Below are 23,903 nucleotides of genomic sequence, written 5' to 3'. Positions count from 1 at the left end.
AAGCTGTAGATTTTTCTTGTTTGCACAAATTAATCCAGATTCACATTAATTGTGTTCACAGCTCCAACAAAATGAGGAAGAGGAGGGGGAGAAACACAATTAGGTTGAATTACAATTGGATGGAAGGCGAGGACAAGGAGAAGGAAGCTTAGGATAAGGAGGAAGAGAAGCAGCAGGAGCATCTTTAGGGATCCCTATGATGACATTGAGGTTTGTTTCATTAATATGGTCCTCTCACAAAGAAAGATGACTTGTTATAGTTCACCTACTTCCTGTATCAAATAGTGATGTGCAAAATGTTGTGAAAAACCATGGAGCAGGCACGTATAGGGCATCTGCAGGTAAAAGACCATCAAATCTCTAAGACAGACTGAAATCTGTATATTTATCACCCTTATGATAAAACCCATATCAGCCATTGACATGGGTCAATGGCTGTATTTTGAGGCTTGTATTTTGAAGCCTCAACATTTGCATTATTGCTGTTGCTATGTTGGGACCATATTAGGATGAGGGATCAGAATCTGGAGTCATGCACACTATTGTTTCATTTAGTGTGTATCCATAAGATTCGTACAGCAGATCTAAGTTGTGCCTTGAAAACAGGAAAGTCGTCTGCATAGAGGAGAACTTTAATAGCAGGCTTGTACAAAGTGAGGCTTTGTGCTCACATTTGCTGCAAACACTCGTCACCCTGTTTTGATGCAGAATTCACTTGAAATCAGCCAAGAACTGGACTTATTTTTTATAATGTGTTCTTGTGAATTGATTGTGTATCGCATATGTTTGATTTGACTTTCTGCAAGACAACAGTCTTCTACTGGCCAAAAAAGTTTTCCAAATACCTCCACGTGATCTAGCCTGGATTTAGAAAAGATTAGCAAAAAAATCTGCACCTCCTGCTTCAGATGCAATTTGTGTTTCTGTGTTCAGAGGCAGCCGCGAGAGGGGAGACCTCGGATCATCCAGCTGGACAGCCTGACCAGGAGGAGTCGAAATAGAATTACATGAACCAGGAGGAGTCGAACATTAACTCAGGTCTTCCAGGGCACCCGGCAGACTCGGCTGTTGGCATCGGCGAGGGATGACGTGAATCCCAAACTGGAGTCCATCACAGGTCAACTGCAGGTATGCGAGTCAAAACCTTCTGAGGAGGGTTTCACTTTTCACTTTTGGGGCGATCGTGGCTCAAGAGTTGACAGGTTGCCTTGTAATCGGAAGGTTGCCGGTTCAAGCCCTGGCTTGGACAGTCTCGGTCGTTGTGTCCTTGGGCAAGACACTTCACCCGTTGCCTACTGGTGGTGGTCAGAGGGCCCGGTGGTGCCAGTGTCCGGCAGCCTCGACCTCTGTCAGTGCGCCCCAGGGTGGCTGTGGCTACAATGTAGCTTGCCATCACCAGTGTGTGAATGTGTGTATGACTGGATATGTAAAGCGCTTTGGGGTCCTTAGGGACTAGTAAAGCGCTATATAAATACAGGCCATTTACCATTTTCTCTCCTTTATAATTGACTCTTTTCTCTCTCTTTCAGCTCCTTGTCTCAGAGTGGGAGGGATTTGAAGCACAAAGGGAGGAACTTGTCGTTTGGTTGGCTGATATGGATGTCCACCTGAGTGAGGTTGACCAGCTGACAGGAAACACCAGTGAAAAACTGAAACAACTGCAGGTGTGGGCTTGTTTTGATATGAAATATATTTGATATGATAAATACGTCAGAGACATTATCCTAAACTGGACTAACAAAGGACCATGAGTACAACATGAAACGTTCATTACATAGCATAAGGCTGAAGTTCATTGATCATTTTAATCATAAACTTGTTGAAATATTTTTACTGAACATGCAAACATCTGCTGATGAAAATGTGTTGATTTATTGGTCTGTTATGAAGCTATTGCTATTTCTAATGTGTTTTATCACTTTCTGATGTTTTATTAATTAAACAATACATGTATTAATTGTTGTGTTATCTGTAGATATTGTATTTATATATATATATATTTATAGTATAGCAAATATATTTAATTATTACTGTTTAAAACACTAATATGTGACATGTATTAGTAGTGATGTTGTGCTGAGGGTTAAAATGCCTTTTTGTCTTTTGGTAACTACAAAATGACAATAAACCATTAATATATGTCTATGCTGTGCTCGTATTTATTTTACCCTACTCAAATTCAATTTATGATGCATTTTATTTTGAAAGATTTAAAATGTTTTTTTAAAGAACCACTCAAAAAAGGTTCTTTAAAAAACCTTTTAAAAGGTTCCTCTACCAGAGGCCTGGGAGCTTGAGGGTCCTGCGCAGTATCTTAGCTGTTCCTAGGACTGTGTTCTTCTGGACAGAGATATCTGATGTTGTTCCCGGGATCTGCTGGAGCCACTCGCATAGTTTGGGAGTCACCGCACCTAGTGCTCCGATTACCACTGGGACCACCGTCACCTTCACCCTCCACATCTTCTTGAGCTCTTCTCTGAGCCCTTGGTATTTCTCGAGCTTCTCGTGTTCCTTCTTCCTGATGTTGCTATCATTCGGAACCGCTACATCCATCACTACGGCCGTCTTCTTCTGTTTGTCTACCACCACTATGGTGGTTAGCCACCACCATTTTGTCCGTCTGTATCTGGAAGTCCCACAGGATCTTAGCTTGGTCATTCTCCATCACCCTTGGGGTATCTCCCATTTTGACCTTGGGACTTCCAGGTTATACTCGGCACAGACGTTCCTGTACACTATGGCGGCCACTTGGTTATGGCGTTCCATGTATGCCTTGCCTGCTAGCATCTTGCACCCTGCTGTTATCTCTGGAGCATCTTTACACAGCCTGCACCTGGGGTCTTGCCTGGTGTGATAGACCCCAGCCTCAATGGATCTTGTGCTTAGTTCTTGTTCCTGTGCTGCCATGATTAGTGCTTCCGTGCTGTCTTTCAGTCCAGCTTTGTCCAGTGACTGGTAGGGTTTCTGAATATCAGCCACCTCCTCTATCTGCCGGTGCTACATACCGTGCAGGGGCCTGTCCTTCCATGATGGTTCCTCGCCTTACTCCACTTTCTTGGGTTTCTGCTGCCTGAGGTATTCACTGAGCACTCGGTCAGTTGGGGCCATCTTTGTGATGTATTCGTGGATGTTCCTTGTCTCATCCTGGACTGTGGTGCTGACACTCACCAGTCCCTGGCCCCCTTCCTTCCGCTTAGCGTACAGCCTCAGGGTGCTGGACTTGGAGTGAAACCCTCCATGCATGGTAAGGAACTTTCTTGTCTTGATGTCAGTGGCTTCTATCTCCTCCTTTGGCCAGCCTATTACGCCAGCAGGGTACCTGATCACGGGCAGGGCGTAGGTGTTGATAGCATAGCCCGGATCTTGTTCTTACCGTTCAGCTGACTCCTGAGGACTTGCCTGACCCTCTGCAGGTACTTGGTGGTTGCAGCTTTCCTAGCGGCCTCTTCATGGTTCCCATTCGCCTGCGGGATCCCCAGGTACTTGTAACTGTCCTCTATGCCTGCAATGTTGCCTTGCAGGCATATATAATATATATATATATATATATATATATGACTTTTTCATCAAAGTTATTGGATCATATATCTTGTTATATCTTATTAGTGTACCATAAAAAGGTGAAACCAAAATGAGCTTTTCCAAAATGAATGATTAACAAATGTCCAATGCATGTAGAAGGTTAAAAAGAGGCTGCCAACACCTGTAATTTAGATTTTCCACACTTTTCATCAACATGCCCCATCTGCCCCCTTTTCTGTCAGTTATTTGCCAGAAGAAATATTTGGCTTCTTCCCTGGCGGCTTGCATAAAAAAAATAATGTAGAACAAAGCCAAAAATATGCAATTGAATGTCAACTTTGTGGGCGATTTGTGAATGACAACAAAAAGGAGTACCATACTTCATCTAAAAAACAACCCTGGACCCAGATACATAGAGATAACAGGGTGCTGCATTGAAGCTTCTTACTCCTTCTCTTCGTCACTTGACGTCACCACCCTCATTTATTGTTTCTGTCTGTTTCTGGAGAGGCAAATGCTGATGGAGACCTTTGAATGCTGCGCACAGTGGGAAAGATATTGACATCAATCCATTTAAGTTTATTCACCTGCTTCATTAGGCAGTTGTGTCAAAACAAACTTTGATATCTCATTCTACTGGTGTATGCCTGACAGCCTGCTCTGTTAAGCTTTTGTTCAATCAATATTTGAAATGATAGAAAAAAAATACCTTCTTCTTGCCTGTAAGCATATTATCAGGCATGTATTTATGCATCCATGTGGCTACAGTTTCAAATGAGCACATTTTTGTCTGTGGTTGTGTTTCCAGAGCGGAGCTGAGGTGAGCAACAGCTTGCTGCAGTGCTGTCACCATGCCAGCATTAGTGTGCATTATTTATCCGCCTGCAGACTGAGCCAGAGAAAGACATAACCATAGCAACCAGAGAGATGCACACATACACACGCATAGACCCTGTGAGGAGAAACATTGGTTGTAGTGGCATGGTGACTGGTGTTTACTTAATCTTGGATTTCATGTTTTGGTGAATCTGCCACATTTCGGATCTCAAACACAGAGAAATGATGAGCTTTCAGAGCAGCATCAGTCCTGAATTTTCAAATGTAAAATACATCCTTCCACCTCTCTAAATCCAAATAAGCAGCAAACAGATGTTTTTAAAGGTTTGGATGTCACAAAAGTCAGTATTTGATACATCTATTGAAACTTCAATGACCTTCAAAGATACAGCACCTGTCTTGTACACTTCATCCTCATATTATGTTCTTATTTGCAAGAAAAGGACTTGTGAAGGTCGACCAGTTGATGGAGGCCAATTACTATTGTTTTTGCTCTGCTCTTGGCTCAGAATTGGCCTAAACAAAGTGTAGCATCAACCGTGATTCAGTAAAGATGTGATCCCACTCCCAACAACTGAGAAAGCCACAGCTATGCTTCTGGGGGAATTCAGAGGAACATGGGAAGTCCAGGTTATGAGATTTTTTTGGTTCCGCTTTGGTCACTCTTGGGGATGTGCTAGTGATGTTGAGAAAGTTGGCCACAATTGTCAGTACCAGCCAGCCAGCCACTCTTAGAGGATGAAGTGTTTCCTTTAAGCTTTGATTCCGAGGCCAGTCCTGGAGGGCTTCTCTGTTCTGCACACATGCAGCCTTACCTCTCTGCTTTCCAGTGCACCTCAGTAAACTGAGAGTAAAGCTGGTTTGTGGGACACCTTATAAGGAGCTGCCAGTACCTGCTGCACATTTCCAGTGTGTTGATCCATCTGGCAGTTAATCACTGATCCATACATGCATGTGGTACATAAACAGATTTTGAGAATCTGTTGTGTTTTCTGATCCTTTTTAAATGCTGTAATTTTTGCAATTACCGTATTTCCCGGACTACAAAGCGCACCTGAATATTAGCCGCACAAGCTAAAATCAGGGGAAAATCCTGTTTTGTACATACATTAGCCGCACCTGACTAAAAGCCGCAGGTGTTTCAATGTTGACTTATCATATGTAAGAGAATATGCACAAAGGGAATTGTCAGGAAAGAGATGGCTGTTTGGAGACACACCCCTTTTATTAATATTTTGAAAAACAAGTTATGGGTACATATTTGCACATGTAGTACATAACAGTAACCTATAGCACACCAGAAAAATAGATTCGGACTACCTTTTAGGCTCAGGTACAGTGACACAGCTTTAACAAGAAGAAAAGTCAGTCATTCACCACCATCTTTCTCTTCTTCCTGCGCACTAAAACCACCAAAGTCCTCTTCTCCAGTGTCGGAAACGAACAGGCTCAGGATGGCTTCGTCATCCACTCTCAGCTTCTTTCCTTCGTTGTCACTTTCAAAACCAAAGAAATCCTCGTTGTCAGTGTCAGAGTCGAACACCCTCTTAAGGGCCGTGGCGGTGTCCTCCTCTCCATCATGCAGCAGTCCAGCCCTTCGAAATCCGTTGGTGATCGTGGATGTTTTCACACTTTTCCACGCTGTCAGAATCCACCGGTGGAGTTGAGCATAACTTGCTTGTCGCAAGTTTATTGCCGCTTGTCATCCACGCCTCCGGCTGAACGTGTAGCGCTACTTTGAAGTTTGTTTTTCGCGCTACTTGTACGGCACTATGTTGCCTGGCGGACGGACATGTGACCAACATACCACTCTTGAACCCCAATACTGTGAGTCTGATCACATGCCCTTCCGCCAGGCAACGTAGTGCCGTACAACAGTGGAACAAACAAAACAAATCGTCTTACGATATGACAAAAATCATGGACAATCCATAGAAAAGCTGCACCTGACTAAAAGCCGCAGGGTTCAAAGCTTGTGCAAAAAGTAGCGGCTTATAGCCCGACAATTACGGTATATACTTATAACAAAAAAAAAATTACGAGGAAATGTAAATCCAGCTTCCTTGGGTCTCACATAAGGAAGATGTTTCTTCTGAAGTGACTGGGTGGAATAACCTAAGGCTGAAAAATGAGGCCCACATTGAAATCCTGAAACTGTAGTTCACTGAATGACCACTTGAGACTCCCAAAAGTGAGTAAATTCGCCCATGTCGAAGTGACCAGCTTTCAGCTGATATAAGCCTGAATACAGTCAGGTATTTAAAAAAAAATCACCTTTGATGTTTTAGCTAATTCATTCCTTTGTAACAACTAAGCAACTGAAGTTTTTTTGTACCATAAAGTTTGAGGGCAGCTCACCTCTGCTAATTCATGTCACTGAATGGAACTTCTCTGCCATTTGTGTTTTGGTCACTCTCCTCTTTGACTTCTGCTCCCACAACCGAGACCCAGACAAATTCTAGAAAATGAAAGAATGGAATGAAAGACATTTGTCATCTGACTATTGCAAGAACCAATGTGTAGATTTGACACATAGGTCTTTGATGCCCCAAGAAGGAGAACAGCCTTACATATTTAACATCAGTATTGGGAACATCTGGCCTCTTATTTTGTGACCCATGTTACCAAGATTCTTTCTAGCCATAGGATGCTATCATTTAACCAAGAATCTGTTAAGATGAATGTACTCCACTAATCACTAATCTGGAGTTAGGAGTAGGATTAGGGTTGGGTTTTGCCATTGTCGTCAGCCACACATACCTAGACTGGTTCGTGACCATCAGGCAACATATATAACACTATATAAAGCTTAACTCTAACCCTAACCAAGAGAATATTGGCTAACTGTTACTAGGTATAAGTCAAAATAACCCCAAAAATATTCTGAACAATATAAATGGCTTGTATTTATATAGCGCTTTATTAGTCCCTAAGGACCCCAAAGCGCTTTACATATCCAGTCATCCACCCATTCACACGCTGGTGATGGCAAGCTACATTGTAGCCACAGCCACCCTGGGGCGCACTGACAGAGGCGAGGCTGTCGGACACTGGCGCCACTGGGCCCTCTGACTACCACCAGTAGGCAACGGGTGAAGTGTCTTGCCCAAGGACACAACGACCGAGACTGTCCAAGCTGGGGCTCGAACCGGCAACCTTCCGATTACAAGGCGAACTCCGAACTCTTGAGCCACGATCACCCATATGAAAAAGAGTGGCAGTGAATGATGCTAGCGGAGTTTACAGACTTTCAGACTAAGCATGTCCCCCGCCCCATCCTGCCCTCAGTGTCCTTCGAAGTCATTCTCCCTCTATGAGAAAAGCCATCCCCTCTTGGGCACCTGTATATGTATGTCTCCCATCTGTTTTGTAAAGACAGCTCCCTGCTTCCATATTCCATATTTTGTCATAAAATAAATAGTACCTTTGAATCTGCTTTTCTTTTAAACATGTTTTTTTTTTTTTTTGCGTGACTTTAGCTTACTGCAAAGACATAAAACAGAGTATATTGAGGTTATGGTGACTGACAGCTTGCATTTTATCTGCCATTGAGCTCCCCCAGCAGCACAAGTGGAAGCCCCGATATGCACAGTAGCTCCTCAACAGAGACAGTCTTTATAGATTGCTTGCCTCTCACTAGCTGCTGTCAAAATTCCTATATTTTTTATACCTATGCAAGTACAATTTTAGTTCATATTTATTGTGTGAAGACAGTGCATATGCTCCTTAACACACCCAAACATCAGCACTTACAAATATCTTATTTCAATTCTATCACCAATTGAAAGTTAAAACAGCTGAATGTGGAGCAGCAGTGATAAAAAAAAAAGTGAAACTTGAACAAAATAAAAACAAATGAAGTAAACAAACTGGGAGCAATGACACCCTCAGAGAAGCAGATAAGAGGTATGGAAAAAATCCAAATGAAAGATAGTGAGTGTCCTACATTGGCATCTTTGTGCTTTGGCTAGGAAAACAACGTTTCTACTCTGAGCAATGTAACATTTGAAAGCTATTATCTTTGTTGTATAATGATGGTAGATAAAAGAGTGAACCTCTCATAGACTTATCTTTATCTCTTTTCAGTTTGTTTAGACACAGTTTCAGATAAAACTAATTTAGACACAATGTTGTTAGTGATTAGCTGTTTTAGTTGTCTTAATTAGGAACAGCAAAGTTGATGCATTAGTGAAATCCTTGCTGCAGCTTATATGTTTCCTCTTTCAACAATGTGACAGCTTCTGTACCTTTTACACAAGCAATGGCCATGAGAGAAAGTAGGGGGAAAAAGCACTTGATGCCTGTACTGCTATAGATCTGCTAACATTAATGTCTTTTTTAATTACACAAGAGGTAATAAGAAATCTTCCATCTCTATTTCCATGTATGTGGTAATATTCCTTAGAAAAACCAAAAGCACATTACTCCACCTCTATATAAGTAAGTCAAATGTCTTTCTTAAGGGAGGCAGTCTGAACCGATAGGGATATTTATATTCTCTCTGTTGGTGAAATAAAAGGCTAGAAGTAAATACAACTGGAGTTCCAAACACTTCACTCACCCAAATGCCCTCTATTCAAGAGGTTTTGGGGTGGGTTAGAGAGAGGGTGGAGCTCCTGGCTCCCACCTCTGTCCTTGGTGCGTCCATTGATAGCTAGTTATTTTGTTCCCCACTCATCACAAGAGAGCCATGATCACTGTGATTTACTCTTGGCAGGAGACGGAAACTGGCAAACAAAGAAAAACAAAGACATATCAAAGATGTGCAATCATGGTACAGATGCAGCTGGGCATTAGTCAAAACAATAAATTAATAATGGGATTCATAATTAGGAAATTAGACACCACCAAAGCTTTGCTAAATTAGCTAGTTCTGCCATATAAGCTAAAGATAAACTAATGCAGCTATTAGTAAATAATATCTAATGTATGCAGAATTGAAGTATTGTGTTGTGTATGTCAGGGATGTAAACAGTAGAAACATAATCTAAAATGTGGCAGAAACTTAATACAAATGCCAAGCCTTTTATTTTCAGACATTACTCAAATACAGGGAAAATATTTACGGTGAAAGAAAGATATTTGATGTCCACATCAGTTTATTAAAACAAGGTTGATCTCTTTAACTTCAGTCCTTCAAGACCCCTTCACTGTCAATAATCCAAGTGTTGCCAGAAAGGTTATTAGGCAAGCCATATAGCACTTTATACTTGTTTTTTTAAGTAAATATTAAAAAAAGCAATATACTTAGAACATTTTGTGAAAGTACAATATAATTGTAATATGATTTGATTTTTTATGGCTTCAGCCTGACAGGGCTACAGACCAGGTGGCAACACCCTGGAAACTTCTGTTCATGAGGCAAAAATAAACATTCAATGTCCAGTTGTCAAGTGGTTGCTGGGTGCTGAAGCTGTCCTCCACTAAAAGCATTGTAATTCCTTTAGTTGCTAGCAGATTAGGGGGAGTTGTCAAGTTGTCTGCAAACACTTGCTAACTGGTTGTGAAACTTGAAAACATATATACAAATGGGAAATTGAGACTATTGAGTCTAAGTAAAAGTTGCATCTTACTTGCTTTCTTCAGTTTCACTATCAATCAGTTAGTGCTTTAAAATAAGTGATCATCTTCCATGTAAACTAATGGCAGCTGCGGCAACCTGTTAGTAACCAAAACAATTCGACTTGGATTATGACACTAAAAAAGTACGTATACAAACTTTCTATAGCAGTGACATTGAGTTTCACATAGAACATAATCACAAGAAGTGTCATAAATCTGCCATGCGTAGGACATAAATCTTTAACCAAAGAACACCTTTGTAAAATGTTTCTCTAAATGCCCTTTAAATGGATCTTACTCTGCAAATAGTCCTCTCGGGGCATTTTAGTGCTGTTGAAAAATTCTAATGAAATCAAGCTCCCTGTTTCGGACAAACATTAGTCCACAGCAACTAATATTGCTTCATTTATCATGCTGTACCTTTGCAAAGTGTATTTCCTCAAAGTGGTTTCTGCTCCAGTGTTTCATTCAGATGGAGAAAGTGACCAGCTGGGTTACTGGCAGTTTAATGTTGCATGAATTCAGGGGTTCAGTAATGAATGCTTGGCTGAAATGGTCCTGGACAGAAAAAAATTATTGTGACAAATAGACCTTTCCCCATCGTCTGCTGTGACACAGTGACCACTGCAGAGAACAGACTTTTGCCTTTTTTTAATATTATGTTTCCTCTTGGGCATTGGGGGGTGGTGTCACTGTCTCAGGGGGACACACTTCATAGAATCCCAGTGACACGCAAAAGAACTTTTATCTATTTTTGACATTTCTCTTTGTTTCAGTCCTTCAGCATGCCTTTTCTTCCTTTTTCTCTTTCTGTCACTTGCTGTTTATTTCCCGTGTTTTTTCTTTCCGTCTATCCTAGTGTCATCCTGAAATGACTCAGCCACTCAGAGGACCTATCCTTTGTCATTGTTTTCCAGTGTGCCATTTTACTATAGATGTCTGCTTTGAATACGCACTTGCACTGTCAGTAAAAGCTGACAAGCATTCAGTGGTAGCTACGTTACATCGGGGAGACAGCTGTCTGCTGTACAGAATGTATTTCTGTGGATTATTTGCACTTTAAAGTCTTTGGTAGACACGCTTACATATCCTCAGTGGCCTTCCAAGTCGATGGCCCATCCATCAAATATTCTCTTTCACCTTAACGCTACGGGACACTGATAAATGCTAAAAGAAAGGGAAAATGTTAACGTATGATAGCAATGCTTATTCTTTTTATAGATAACAATTCACTTGATGTGGCCAGACCCAGTTGAAATATAAGATTTACATAACATGTAATCATGTGTAAATACAAATACTAGGAATTTAAAGGCTTTTGGTGGTGTAAATAGGAAGGGAGGTGGGTAAGGTAGGTAGTTCAACTGAAATCCCTTAATTACTGGATGGAATGCCATATTCTTGGTTTCTAGAAGGCAAATTCATGTCACTGAGGGTGTCCTAAAATCACCTAACTATGTAACGTAGATAGGTTAGTATGCACATAAGAGATTTAAAAAAAAAAAGAGAATTTTAAAAGCAATCCTAAAATGTACAGGTAGCCAGTGGAGTGAAATTAAAATGGGTGTAATGCGCTCAGACTTTTTTGTTCCAGTTAAAAGGGGTGCTCCAGCATTTTGCACAACCTGCAGATGCCTAATGGATGCATCACTAACCCCACAATAAAATGCGTTGTAATAATCCAGCCTAGATGTAACAAAGGCATGGATTACTGTCTCAAAAAGCTGTTTTGATAAGATGGGCTTTATTTTGGCTAATTGCCTCAAATGAAAAACGCTAGATCTTACAACAGCTCTCACCTGGCTTTCAAGTTTAAGATCTGCCTCCATTTTAACTCCCAGATAAGTGATGATTGGTTCAACATACTGTGCCAGTCAACCAAGATCCATAGTAGTGGTCTCAGAAGTGCCACCAAAAACCATCACTTCCGTTTTCTGCTCATTAAAATGTAAAAAGTTCAAAGCCACCCAGGCCCTTATTTCAACAAGGCATCTGAGCAGAGGATCTACTGAGAAGCCATTTATCTTTTTAAGTGGGAAATAAATCTGGGAGTCATCAGCATAACAGTGGAAAGAAATCCCATGTTTCCTGAAAATAGAGCCAAGGGGTAGGAGATATAGGGAGAGAAGAAGAGGGCCTAAAACTGAACCCTGTGGGACCCCACATTGAAGAGAAGCAGCAGAGGATATGTCTGTGAAGGTTCTCAGTCATCCAGGTCATCGTAGTCAAAGGAGCTTGCAAAGAAAAGCGTCTGGACTTCTTTAAGTTACTTGAAGACGTTTCACCTCTCATCCGAGAAGCTTCTTCAGTTCTAAGGTCAAATGGTGGAGAGTCCCAGATATAAACCTAGTGGGAGTAACTCCCCACAGAGGGACAAAAGGACCCCCTGATGATCCTCTAATCGCCTGAGCCAAGGTGTGAAACTGGGTGTGGGTCCCAATCAGCCAGAGTTTCGGGTGAGTTCATTGTGAAACCTGGCCCCACCTTATCATGCGAATTCCTGAGGTCAGATGGCCCAGGATGTGAGTGGGCGTTAAGGCGTCTGGGAAGGGATCTCAAAACTGGATTATAGATGGCAGAGAGTTGGTGTCGTAAACCCCCGCCTCTGTTCAAAGATGGTCACTCACAGTGGACATAGATGGCTTCTTTCACTCCTCTTTCAAACCATCTGTCCTCTCTGTCCAAAATGTGAACATTGGCATCCTCGAAAGAGTGTCCTTTATCCTTAAGATGCAGATGGACTGCTGAGTCTTGTCCTGTGGAGGTGGCTCTTCTGTGTTGTGCTATGCACTTGTGAAGTGGCTGTTTGGTCTCTCCAATGTAGAGGTCTGGGCATTCCTCGCTGCACTGTACAGCATACACCACATTGTTAAGTCTGTGTTTTGGCGTTTTGTCTTTCGGGTGAACCAGAAGGACAGACGCAACAACATTGTCATCCCCTATGTAACCGGTGTATCAGAAAAAACTCAGGAGAGTTTTCTCCAAGCATGACATCCCGGTGCATTTCAGACCCAGCAACATGCTCAGACAAAAACTGGTTCACCCGAAAGACAAAACGCCAAAACACAGACTTAACAATGTGGTGTATGCTGTACAGTGCAGCGAGGAATGCCCAGACCTCTACATTGGAGAGACCAAACAGCCACTTCACAAGCGCATGGCGCAACACAGAAGCGCCACCTCCACAGGACAAGACTCAGCAGTCCATCTGCATAAAGGACACTCTTTCGAGGATGCCAATGTTCACATTTTGGACAGAGAGGACAGATGGTTTGAAAGAGGAGTGAAAGAAGCCATCTATGTCCACTGTGAGTGACCATCTTTGAACAGAGGCGGGGGTTTACGACACCAACTCTCTGCCATCTATAATCCAGTTTTGAGATCCCTTCCCAGACGCCTTAACGCCCACTCACATCCTGGGCCATCTGACCTCAGGAATTCGCATGATAAGGTGGGGCCAGGTTTCACAATGAACTCACCCGAAACTCTGGCTGATTGGGACCCACACCCAGTTTCACACCTTGGCTCAGGCGATTAGAGGATCATCAGGGGGTCCTTTTGTCCCTCTGTGGGGGGTTACTCCCACTAGGTTTATATCTGGGATTCTCCACCATTTGACCTTAGAACTGAAGAAGCTTCTCGGATGAGAGGTGAAACGTCTTCAAGTAACTTAAAGAAGTACAGACGCTTTTCTTTGCAAGCTCCTTTGACCAGCAGAGGATACAAACTCACCAAATCAAATCACTTTTTTTATTGTCACATCACATGTGCAGGTACATTGGTACAGCACATGTGAGTGAAATTCTTGTGTGCGAGCTTAACAAGCAACAGAGTTGTGCAAAATACAATAATGTAAACAAGCAAAATACAAGAATGGCTACATCTGAAACTAATAAATATATGTACAATATATAATAGTATATGCATTTCTGGATGTGTATACTAAATATTTTTCTACACGTACACATATTTTACAAATTAAATAGAGTAAACAATAAATAAAAAATATAAAAATATACAGAGTTGAGACATGTGCAAAACAGTGGCATTGCTGTACAGTATGGAGTGCATAATGTTAAAGTTCCAGTAGTGAAGGTGAGGTGTCTATGACGTGTTCAGCAGTCTGATGGCCTGGTGGAAGAAGCTGTCTCTCAGTCTGCTGGTACGGGACCGGATGCTGCAGAACCTCCTTCCTGCTGGAAGTAGTCTGAACAGTTTATGGCTGGGGTGACTGGAGTCCTTGATGATCCTCCCCGCTTTCCTCAGGCACCGCATCCTGTAGATGTCTTGGAGGGAGGGAAGCTCACCTCCAATTATCCGTTCAGAGCACCGCACTACTCGCTGGAGAGCTTTGCAGTTGTAGGCGGTGCTGTTGCCATACCAGGTGGTGATGCATCCAGTGAGGATGCTCTCAATGGCACAGTGATAGAAGGTCCTGAGGATGCGGGGGCTCATGCCGAATCTTTTCAGTCTCCTGAGAAAGAAGAGGCGCTGCTGGGCCTTCTTCACTGTTTTGTTTGTGTGTACTGACCACGTAAGATCCTCAGCCAGATGTACACCAAGGAACCGGAAGCTGCTCACTCTCTCCACAGCAGCGCCGCTGATGGTGATGGGGGTGTGTACTTCTCTGCACCTCCGGAAGTCCACTATCAACTCCTTTGTCTTTGCGACGTTGAGGGTGAGATGGTTGTCTTGACACCAGTGGGTCAGGGCGCTGACCTCCTCCCTGTAAGCTGTCTCATCACTGTTGGTGATAAGACCCACCACTGTAGTGTCGTCCGCAAACTTCACAATGATGTTGGAGTTGTTAGTGGCTGTGCAGTCGTAGGTGTAGAGTGAGTACAGGAGAGGGCTCAGTACACACCCCTGTGGAGCACCAGTGTTCAGTGTGATGGGGGATGAGGTGATGCTGCCCAGTCTGACCACTTGGCGTCTGTCAGACAGGAAGCTAAGGATCCAGCTGCAGAGGGAGCTGCTCAGTCCTAGATCCTGCAGTTTCCTATCCAGCTTCGAGGGAACGATGGTATTGAATGCTGAGCTGTAATCTACAAACAGCATTCTCACATACATGTCTCTCTTCTCCAGGTGTGACAGGGCAGTGTGTAGTGTCAGGGCTATGGCATCATCAGTGGACCTGTTGTGGCGGTATGCGAACTGTAGAGGGTCCAGTGAGTCGGGTAGTGCAGAGCAGATGAAGTCCCTGACCAGCTTCTCGAAGCATTTGCTTACGATGGGGGTCAGGGCTACAGGTCGCCAGTCGTTCAATGAGAAGATGGTGGAGGATTTGGGTACAGGGACGATGGTGGCCATTTTGAAGCAGGCTGGGACTACAGACAGAGAGAGGGAAAGGTTGAAGATGTGCGTGAACACTCCAGCCAGCTGAGCTGCGCATGACTTGAGGACGCGGCCGGGAATCCCGTCCGGACCAGTAGCTTTGCGTGCGTTCACCTTCCTGAAGCACCTCCCCACATCCTCCTCAGACACAGTGTGCGCACTGACGTCATCCGCGGTGCGCACACTGTCCGGTCTCATGGTGTTCGCTGTGTCGAATCTAGCGTAGAATACGTTTAGATCCTCACACAGAGAAGCCGTGGTCTGCGGTGTGCTGGTTTTCCCTCTAAAGTTTGCGATCGTGTTTAGTCCCTGCCACATACTCCGAGGGTTGTCAAACTGTTGCTCCACCCTGTCCCTGTACTCACGTTTGGCTGCTTTGATCGTCTTCCGGAGTTGGTAATGTGCGTGTTTGTAGTCCGATGTGTTCGCGGAGGCAAAGGCGGTGTTTCACAGAGAAAGTTCGCTCTGCCAAATAGGATCTAAACCACTGCAGTGTGGTACTCCTAACATCCACCAACTGCTCTAAATGGGAAATTAAAATGTTGTGATCCACTGTATCATAACAGTGGATGATAACTGTTATGATATGGCAGCAGTTAAATCTAAAAGCACGATAATAACAGTCACCTGAGTCAGTTGCTAAAAACACATCATTGAAAACTCTTAAAAGGGCAGATTCGGTACTATATAAAGCTTTAAAACCAGATTGGAAAACTTCTAAAATACCATGTTCTTCTAAAAGGACATTAATTGTTTGTAAACTACCTTTTCAAGAATTTTTGAGATCCTGCCATCAGGCATCGATTCTAGGTGGCATCTTTGCTTTGATCTGTTTTTATGCTTTCTTTTTAAGTGCACATCAATAACACACATCCATCTTTGTAACATTAATTGCCTCCATCCATCTCTTTCACCTAACAGTATTGCCATCGTTGTTCACACCTTGGTTACGATACCTTGATTATTTTAACTCTCTTCTTTTTCGTCTTTCTTTCAAGTCCATGCACTTCAACTGGTCCAGAACTCTGGTGCTCGTATCATCACCAGAACGCTTTCCGTTAGTCACAAGTGTCATTCAGCAGCTCCATCGTCTTCTGGTTAAATATCATATTGATTTCAAGATTCTCTTCTTCACCGTTAAGGCAATCCATAACCTTGCTGCAGTACCGCTCTAAAATTTCTGCATGTCAGCACACCCATTGATACTGTCAGGTCTTCTTCTTCCGCCCTCCAGCTTACAGTATGTCCGTTCCCTAATTTCAAGACCACGGGGTCTAGAGCCATCAGTTGCTCTACTCCTCGCCTTTGGAATTCCCATGCACATCCGTAACACTAACTCTTGTCTTGCCAGGTATTTTTATTTATTCTTATTATTTTTAACTGTTCTGTACAAAGTGACCTTGAGTGTTTTGAAAGGTGCCTGAAAATACAGTCTGTTGACAATTAGCATTTGAGTTTCAGTGAACTGCTATCACGACTCCACTTTACTTACAGCGTTGCTTTACAGAAAATGGTTTTCTCAAGCATTAGCAAGACCTTTTGTAAAACCTTTAAAAAAATCATAAAATTAACTGACTTTGTAAGTGTCCGACATGCCTCCAAAATTACCCTAAACGCTGCTGTTAGTTGCTCTTACTGTGGTATTTAATCAGTCCATATAGTTCCCAGACAATTAAACTTACCCGTATAATTGTCTTTATAGCCCCGTTCTCTGAATGTCAGAAAATTGCCCCCCTCAAGCGTGCAGACTTCCATTAAATTAAACTAAACAATGTCCGGAAATGAATCAATCTGCATATAATATGAATCGTTACTGTGTCATCGTTGATGCTTGACTATTGATCTCACTGTAATTACATTCCCCTCCAACTCCCCTCAGGAGTGAAGACGCACAATTAGAGAGGACAGGTGACAGTGTGAAGCCGTGTAGCTCAATAAAAGACTCCTTCCGCTGGGTAATTAAAAATCATAGCATGCCCAAAATGGGCAAAATCAAGGTCTTTTCTTCTCTTTTCACTTCTTCATCCATAACCCCTGGAGGAAGCAGATAAATGTTTGACTTTATTTGGAGCTAATTAAACAATTTCAGTCGGATAAAAGTGTTGTTTTCCCACCTGCTGTGAAATTGGAATTGTCCTCACAAGTGGTTCTCGTCAGGGTTGGACATTAGCTGCCAACTCACCAAAAGTAACAGAAAGGACCCTGGAGTTTGAGATAAGAGAGATGGGGGAAACAGGAGAGAAGACAACTTGCCTGTAGCACAATTCCACAATGCAAATCTGCAAAATTCAAACCAGTGCGCTGATTAAAGCTTATAAAAGTAACGAGCAAATGGACAGTGGGATAACCCATTTGTGATATGTGTGATTGTTTAATAGTTTGGAATGTTATTCATTGATTTTAGGGTTAACCATTACAGTTCATCAAGCTGTATGATTGACACCAAGCACCGATTTTGTTTAGATAGACCAAATTATGCTAATAGAATTTGCATCGCATCATCACTCCCAATGCACACACCAATTTGCATGATGATCTTTTCAATATTGACTTTTATAATTACTGTGTTACATCCAAGGCTGTGATTGCATGACAGCACGACAAAGGCTGCAAGGAGAAAATGTCAGCGCATTCTCGGTAAACAGAGCAAAGCTTCTGAATTAATGCAGCAACGGATGGAAGGAGAAATCCTTGTCCAAATCTCCCCACTTTTATTCAGTCGTTGTACAGAGTACATCTTCTCCCCACAGTTGGTCCCTTATCTCCCGCGCTCTCTCTCGTTCTTTTTCTTGTCCATCTCTGACATTCGAAGTGAACCAAATAAGCCCCCCTCCGATGTCATGAAAGCAGGAGCAGTAATTTGTGAGGCACCCTCCTTTCTCTTTGCCTTCCTCCCCCTCTTTCAGTCTCTCACTTTCTCTTCGTGTGGCTGGACGTGTGCACTGCATTGTTATTTCATGATGACACCAAGGGCAGTCAGATAAGGTGTGCAACAGCAGCAATATTCCTTGTTAAGGAGTAGCTAAACAGTAAAACTTTACTGTATTAGCTCTCTCTCTCTCTCTCTCTCTCTCTCTCTCTCTCACACACACACACACACACACACACACACACACACACACACACACACACACAAAAACAGAAAACAAAAAAGACTCAGAATGCATGAAAAGGATGAATACAAAATTCCAACACCAATCTGATTTCCGGGCAGACAAGTTTGTCCCGCATAAAAGATTTAACCTTGGTGGGTCTAAAGATGTACACAGGAAAAGAAGTGGCATGGTATTCTAGAGAATTCTCTGTTCTGTGTTGTTGATTCAGCTCTTTCTATGGTGTTTGGCAACCACAGACATAAATTTGATTATATAGAAGTCAAAAGAAAAAAACAAGCCTCTGTCTTACTAAATCTATGACATTTACACGTATGGCCTCAGTCAACAGTTTTAAATGTTATTCACTGGAACATGACATGTCCATTTTGTGAATTATGGTCCTAGGGTAAGTGGCAAGGAAGGTCTTACCTTGTGATTGGCATGTTGAAGCAGTGTTCCTTTATTGGTCAGTCAGAGCCACTCTACTTGCATCCCTTTCCTGAAAACCTACATGTGAACAGAAAATCGCTCAGCTTACTGCTTCACAATCGGACTCCTCTGTCTTTGCTTTAGATACGGTGTTGTCAAAAACTGTTTTTGCCCCCGTTCTGTCACACTTAACCACACCTAATGACAATCAAGCATTTGCGATAACTGGCAATGAGTCTTCTACAGCGCTATGGAGGAATTTTGGCCCGCTCTTCTTTGTAGAATTGTTGTAATTTAGCCACATTGGAGGGTTTTCGGCCATGAACTGTGTTTTTAAGGTCATGCCGCAGCATCTCAATCGGATTCTGGTTAGGACTTTGACTAGTCTCAAAGGTAAACTTGCTGGTGTGCTTTGGATCATTGTCCTGCCCAACTTCACTACAGCTTGAGGTCACGAACAGGTAGCTGGACATTCTCCTTCGGGATGTTTTGGTTGACTGATGAATATATGGTTCCATTTACCAAAGCAAGTCATCCAGGTCATGACACCGCAAACACCCCCAGACAGTCACACTACGACTACCATATTGTACTGTTGGTATGATGTTTCTTTTCCGAAATGCTGTGTTAGTTTTATGCCAGATTTAATGCGACACAAACCTTTCAAAAAGTTCTGCTTTTGTCTCATCAGTCCACAGACTATTTTTTCCAAAAGTCTTGGGGGATCATCAAGATGTTTTAGGGCAAATGTGAGATGAGCCTTTGTGCTCTTTTTGGTTAGCACTGTTTTTCTACTTGAATGCTCCCATAGATGTTATTTTTGCCCAGTCTCTTCCCAGTCTGAATCATGAACCCTGACCTTAACTGAGACATGTGAAGCCTGGTTTTGTGACCTCCTGGATGAGTCATCCATGTGCTCTTGGAGTAATTTTGGTCAGTTCGCCATGTGTGGGTAATGGCTCTAATGTGTTGCTTTTAGCCTGCTTCACTTTGTCAGACAGGTTCTATTTAAACGATTTCTTGATTCAATAGGTCTGTCAGTATTCAGACTGTTTTTAGTGAAACTGAGCTCAGCGTTCCAAATTTCCTAATGCTCCAGGTGGAAGACACAAATCAAAGAGAAATACAGAAAGTGCAGTTTGATGTAAATCTCCAGAGCAGTGTTTTTAGCTTTAGTTTGCTGGGTACAGGCATGTTGGAAAAGCTTTAACAGTGGGTACTGGCTGTGCATGCGCTGTATGAGCTGTCTATAAAACCCTTTATATTGACAGCTGAATACAGTGAAAGGACATCAGTTGCTACTCCAATGTTACATCAGGCAGCATGGAGGATCGTATGTGCCAGCCTGACAAACCCTTATTGACTGCACTTTCCACTTCAATGCTTTCAGATGTGCTCTAGTTGAAAGTCTGAAGCTATTGCCAGGAAATAAATTGTGTGAGAGCGTCACAGTGTTGACGACCTGAGGGTTTGTCTTTGCCATTGTCTATATGTGCATTGTGGTTCCTTTTTACTGTTCTCAATATTTACACTGCAGCGTATGCAAGTAAGGGTCATTTCACTTATCCCCCTTTTCTAAGTTTTTAGCTATAGTATTAACAGGGTTTTAGAAGGTAATCAGTTGGGCTACCACACTGAAATATTTGTAACTGATTGCTGAAGTGTTTTGTAGAGACTCTTGTTTTCCTGCAGAGTTTCTATGCTGAAAAGGAAACATTTAAAAGCTCTAGAATGTGTACTGCTAATTACTCACTGTCAGCATGCTAGCATGGCAAATGATGGTTGAAATGCTAATCATTATCAGAATCAGAATCGCATTTATTGGCCATGTATATGCACAGACACATACAAGGAATTTGGTTCCGGTAGATGGTGACTCTCAAGCACAGCAATGTATATCTCAACAATGTAAGCAACACAATCCCCCCCCCCCCCCCCCACACACACACACACACAAACATATTATGTCTGCAATATATCAGGATAATGTCAATCATGTTTTTTAGACAGTGCTATTGTCATTGTATAAAAGGTAGGCTAATGTTAGCAGAAAGCAGTATCTAAACAAACTGCAGTCACACAGAGTAACCAGCATGGTTGTCATCTTGTTTGTTTTTAAAATGTCAACTTAAAAAGCTGTAGTGCTCTGTGATATTTGCTTTCCGAGCTAATATGTTTTGTTTACTAGTTGTCAGTTTTAACCTGTGAAAGAGTCTCAGTCAAGTGAATCACTGAGTGTTTCTTTCTCCAAACCGATGGCATATCACGGACATGCAAATGACATTAACCATCTCTGATGTGACCAGCAATCAATCATCTTCTCTCTTATTTATGTATTTATTTGGCAATTTTTCACGGAGACGGGCCTAATTAACATCCACCACCACAGGAAGGGAAAACAGCTTGTGGCTCTCCTTAGAATTTACATGCAGGGATGCAAAATCTCTCTGCTAGCAAAAACTGAAGCATGCCTCAAGGGTGTCAAGGCCCTTAAGGCAGTGTGGCATAATATCAAGACAAGACAAAGAACCCAGAACCAAACATTCAAAAGACCCGAGCCTTTTAGGAGAAAAAAGTGGATCTCGCCAGCACTGAGGCATCGCGAAGAATGGGAAAACTGTGGAATCATAACACTTAGTTAGCCTACACATGCAGCAAGACTTGGTTCACTCATTTGGTTCAAATCAAATTAGCTTTAATGTCTCAAATTTCTGCAAAGTACCTAAATCATTTGGTAATATTACAAATTGTAATGTACTAGAATAATAAATAACAGTGTGTTTGTAATTGCCTTAGCAAACTAAACTATCTTCCTAATCTATTGCTAAGATTATCTTTTTAACAGTTAGCTACACAAAGTGTGCTTTATCAGAGGATTAGTATATATTTTTGCGTCAGGAACCAAACATATGGTGTAGAGACTGCTTGCAAATGCCAGTTGCTAGGGAAAATGTGTATTCTATTGCAGCCAGTTAGAGAATAGTCACTAGCTGAAATCAGTCACCAAGAGGTTGGTGCACCAAAACCGTCATTGTGAGTTCTTCGGTTTTGCTAGTATTGCGATCCAAGAGTGGTTAGAAAACGGACATTTCATGAATCTGTGGAAAATCTGTAAGGAGTATACTGATTTAATTGTGTTTTATTTTTGGATACATTTTCAGTGAATTGTTTTAGTTTTACTATTTCTGGGAGGTTAGAGCTCAGACTGGCTCATGATGTCATCAGTAAGCACAAAAAAGAAAAAAGAAAAAACAACAACAAAACAGTGCGAGACAAGAGAGCATCGGTTGTTGATTATATGCTATGCTGCATGTAAACTTTGCCTTCAAAGTAAAGGTTGTGTCTGACTGATGAAACCGACACAATTCAAAAATTCCAAATTCTAATTTGAAGGCAAACCTTTTCCTTTTCTGATTTGCACTTCTCAAAGTGCTTTACAAGTAGTTAGCATATTTAGCAAAAGTTTGCAACTGTGGCAATCTGCTACCAATGCAGTCACAAGGTTTTTTGGTGCAGGACCGTATACCACTTTACAGCCACCTAGCGACTGCCAGCAATCTGCACCAGCCAGCTGTTAATACAGGTTTTTCCCTAGTGACTGATGGTTGTAAGGCAATCGCTTAATGGCCTCTAGGTCTCTTTGTTTGAACTGTTTAAAAGCTAACCAACTCTTACTAACTCCATCAATATGAGGATCTAAAATAGCTAGTCATTTTGTCAGTGTTTCAGCCCTCAGTTGTATATTGTGGGTATACTGCTTTTTAGAGTACAGGGAGTGCAGAATTATTAGGCAAATGAGTATTTTGTCCACATCATCCTCTTCATGCATGTTGTCTTACTCCAAGCTATATAGGCTCGAAAGCCTACTACCAATTAAGCATATTAAGTGATGTGCATCTCTGTAATGAGAAGGGGTGTGGTCTAATGACATCAACACCCTATATCAGGTGTGCATAATTATTAGGCAACGTCCTTTCCTTTGGCAAAATGGGTAAAAAGAAGGACTTGACAGGCTCAGAAAAGTCAAAAATAGTGAGATATCTTGCAGAGGGATGCAGCAGTCTGAAAATTGCAAAGCTTCTGAAGCGTGATCATCGAACAATCAAGCGTTTCATTCAAAATAGTCAACAGGGTCGCAAGAAGCGTGTGGAAAAACCAAGGCGCAAAATAACTGCCCATGAACTGAGAAAAGTCAAGCGTGCAGCTGCCAAGATGCCACTTGCCACCAGTTTGGCCATATTTCAGAGCTGCAACATCACTGGAGTGCCCAAAAGCACAAGGTGTGCAATACTCAGAGACATGGCCAAGGTAAGAAAGGCTGAAAGACGACCACCACTGAATAAGACACACAAGCTGAAACGTCAAGACTGGGTCAAGAAATATCTCAAGACTGATTTTTCTAAGGTTTTATGGAGTCTTGATTAGTGAGTCTTGATGGGCCAGATGGATGGGCCCGTGGCTGGATTGGTAAAGGGCAGAGAGCTCCAGTCCGATTCAGACGCCAGCAAGGTGGAGGTGGAGTACTGGTTTGGGCTGGTATCATCAAAGATGAGCTTGTGGGGCCTTTTCGGGTTGAGGATGGAGTCAAGCTCAACTCCCAGTCCTACTGCCAGTTTCTGGAAGACGCCTTCTTCAAGCAGTGGTACAGGAAGAAGTCTGCATCCTTCAAGAAAAACATGATTTTCATGCAGGACAATGCTCCATCACACGCGTCCAAGTACTCCACAGCGTGGCTGGCAAGAAAGGGTATAAAAGAAGAAAAACTAATGACATGGCCACCTTGTTCACCTGATCTGAACCCCATTGAGAACCTGTGGTCCATCATCAAATGTGAGATTTACAAGGAGGGAAAACAGTACACCTCTCTGAACAGTGTCTGGGAGGCTGTGGTTGCTGCTGCACGCAATGTTGATGGTGAACAGAACCAAACGCTGACAGAATCCATGGATGGCAGGCTTTTGAGTGTCCTTGCAAAGAAAGGTGGCTATATTGGTCGCTGATTTGTTTTTGTTTTGTTTTTGAATGTCAGAAATGTATATTTGTGAATGTGGAGATGTTATATTGGTTTCACTGGTAAAAATCAATAATTGAAATGGGTATATATTTGTTTTTTGTTAAGTTGCC

The sequence above is a fragment of the Mchenga conophoros genome, linkage group LG23 (assembly GCF_057382185.1).
Source record: "Mchenga conophoros isolate Kocher_MC1m ecotype Shallow Benthic linkage group LG23, M_conophoros_male_GT1.1, whole genome shotgun sequence".
Lineage (NCBI taxonomy): Eukaryota > Metazoa > Chordata > Actinopteri > Cichliformes > Cichlidae > Mchenga > Mchenga conophoros.
Note: the sequence above shows the minus strand (reverse complement) of the source record.